We start from the raw sequence: 3,448 nt of genomic DNA on the forward strand, positions 1-3,448 counted from the left end.
AGGTTTGATTTAGGATCTGGAGTAACAAACAAGTGAAAGCCATCCTCCTTCTCCTCTCAAAAGATACTAAAAAGCAAATCAAGTCCCCAGAACACACACATAAAATATAAGTAACACCCAGTAGCATATGCTGAATGTCAAGTAAGTAAAACCTGCAGTAAATACTATTAGAATCTTGAAGGGATAGTGGTGGCTTCATGGGTAGGGTGGCCATCCATCCCAGTTTGGCAAAGGGACAGCCCAGTGTATGCCTGTTGTCTCAGCCCCATTATTTATAGCCCCATTTCACTGTTAACAGTGTTCCATTAGACAATAAACTATAAGGTCACCTTACTCACAGATGGGAATAGAAGGAAAGGTTTCTTTGAAAGGTGAATTGTGAGCCACATCTTAAAAGAAGTAACAGACATGAATCACAGATCTGGCATTTTGAAATGTGTCTTTTATCATTTCCTAAAATTTGCAGCCATGAATTGCTTCAGTCCCACTGTCTGCCTTCATTCTAGGGAGCCCTGTGAGAAAACAAGGCATAATTTACACGAAGGGAACAGAATGTTTCATTGATGTATCAGCTCTCCTTCTCTCAGAGGATGGCAGTTCAAGCTGGCCATCACTGCACGGGCTTGTGCGGTAAGGAGGCACGTGGTACCCTAAGCGCCTTCATCTTTACAGTGTCTAAAGCAATTACTTGCTGGGAATTAATATTAACCAGAGTAAATTAGCTAAAAAGTCACGTATTTAACTTCCATTCACTCAAAATAATTGCCTGCTAAATTAAAATGGGCTCACATTTGAGAAAATAATGTAAAAATGTCTTTAGTGGACATATTTGAATGCTTATCAACACAGATGGAAAGGGGAAGCATTTGAGGAATGCTAATATAACATTTAAGTATGTTTTGCATGAAAATCACATTCAACTTTTCAAAGCAATATAAAGAGGCCACCCTTGGCAACTAATGCCATACCCTCTGATAGAACTGGCTTCAGGATTAGTGTTCAAGAACAGCAGAATTTTTAAAATAAAAGAGAAATAAAATAAAAAGTCATAGATATATGTTTCATGCAGGAAAGAGGGGTGCTGTGGTCTTCATGACTACATTTACATAAATTAAACATTTAGATTATATGATTTCACAGTGAAAGGGCCACACCAGCACTTAGATCTCTGGGTGTCTGTTTTTGAACGTGGACACTTCTGAGAACAAATACCATAATATATTCGCCTCGGTATTTCTCATATATAAGAGGGTGCCTGATAAATGTTAGGCAGTTAAAAACTGTTGAATTAATTTGATTGCACTGCGTATTTTTTCAGTGACCAAATTATGCATAAAAGTAGATATAAGTGGTGATTGATTTCTAAAATATATTCTTGGGAATTTTCTGTGCATATACTGTATTTGACTTCTGGAGATGTGAATTATATTTTTTTGAGTCATATTCTTACTTGCCATGTCCTTAACGATCACCAAATGCACCCAGAAGCTAGTTCAGAAACTTTGAATAGAATTATTGAAGAACAATAAAGGGAGAGTAGGTCACAGGGAAACTTCTTAGGACTTTAAACAGTTTTGCATCTGAAGCCCTTAGACAATCATGGTATTAAGTTTTGTCAAGGGCTGATCAAGAATGACAACATTCCTGGGGCGCCTGGGTGGCTCAGTCGGTTAAGCGGCTGACTTTGGCTCAGGTCATGATTTCGCGGTCCGTGAGTTCGAGCCCCGTGTCGGGCTCTGTGCTGACAGCTCAGAGCCTGGAGCCTGTTTCAGATTCTGTGTCTCCCTCTCTCTGACCCTCCCCTGTTCATGCTCTGTCTCTCTCTGTCTCAAAAATAAATAAACATTAAAAAAATTTTTTTTAAAAAAAGAATGACAATATTCCTGAATGTTCTCAAATTCTGTTTACCTATTAATGCTCAAGTCAATCAGTCTAGATGCTATTTGTTCAGACTCTTTTAAATCACAGCATGTTTTAGTAACAGTGAGCAGATTAAGAGTACAAATCATAGGCCAAAGTCTGAGTTCTGACTTTCACAGGTGTGCGAGCTTAATCATATCTTTAACCTCTGGACCTCAGTGTGCTTATCTACAACAGGTCACTGAAGTTGAGTGTTGCTCTATGGATCTCCATATCTTGCAAATTATGAGTCCAGGAATTTCAGAAGTCTGGACATCGAGTATTGAACAACAGATTAGTAGCATGTGTGACATCTTTCAGTGATATATAGTTGAAAATAGAACAGACATATGCTTCAAATATTTAAACGACTATTCATATTCTAAAGTGCTTGGAAAAGATCGGAATGCAACTTTCATCATAACAGTTTTCTAGTTCTTAACCTTTGTTAATTAGAAATCCAGGGGTGCAAAAAAGATTTCAGCAAGGAACAAGTAAGACTTCATTGAAGAAGTTAGAGGCTAAAACACTAGAATAATTTACTTTTCCATATTGTGAGGATAAACTAAATGATAATCATGATTAACGTGAAAATCTTTTCCTAGGGTGAACTTGGAGGCTGACTTATCTGGCTTGGCAGAGTATCGTGATGAAATACAGCAGAGAATTGCTAAATATCCACATCCCTGTGTGCTGTCAGGGCACATTATGTACTAGTAACTCTTGGCCTTTTGGGGGATAACAAACCTCATCTGAGACTATGATCAAAGGTACCAGCTAGCACATTAATCATCTTTTGCTAGATTATGCTATGTAACTTCCAGATTTTAGGGACTTATAGCCCAAAACACATTTATTTCTTGCCGAGAGGTCATAAAGTCTGCCGGGCTACCGTGAGTGTTCCAGACTGGTGACCAGTGGTAAGTCTGCACCAAAGTCCTTTTTCATCTCAGGTCTGGGGCATGCTATTCTCATAGCATAGAATGGTAACACAAGAGAGCCCGAAACAGACTCTAGAATAATTTTAAAGTTTCTGCTTAACGTGATCAACAGCACATCTACTCACACATCCCATTGTCAAGAGTATGTCACCTGGTTAAGCCTAAAAATCAATGAGGCAGGGATATATACTCTTCCCACATTATTCATTAGCAGATCTTATAACATTGGACAGGTGTTATCATACTGTTGACGTGGGGGTGGGGGTGTAAATGTTGAGAACAAATAATTCGGTCTATCACTGTTTCCACAGGAAATTGTAACTGCAAGCATAGGGGTTCCAAGTAATAGGTTATGTCTCTTAAGCAAATAGCCAAATGGCAAAGTAGTACTTTTCTTCTCAAAGTAGTTCAACATGTTTGGTGAATAGTCTTGAATAAATTATATCAGGCAGGACTTTTCAAAAGACATTTTTTTCCCTCTACTACTGCCTGACTTACTGAATTTTTGCATTTGTGAACATTTCCATGGAAAAGATTTGTTTTTGGAATGAGATATCTAGATGTATAGTAGGGAAAGGACTGATAATTTGGTCTACTTGAAAAATTCT

Source organism: Leopardus geoffroyi, chromosome B1 (genome assembly GCF_018350155.1).
Source record: "Leopardus geoffroyi isolate Oge1 chromosome B1, O.geoffroyi_Oge1_pat1.0, whole genome shotgun sequence".
In the NCBI taxonomy this organism is placed as follows: domain Eukaryota; kingdom Metazoa; phylum Chordata; class Mammalia; order Carnivora; family Felidae; genus Leopardus; species Leopardus geoffroyi.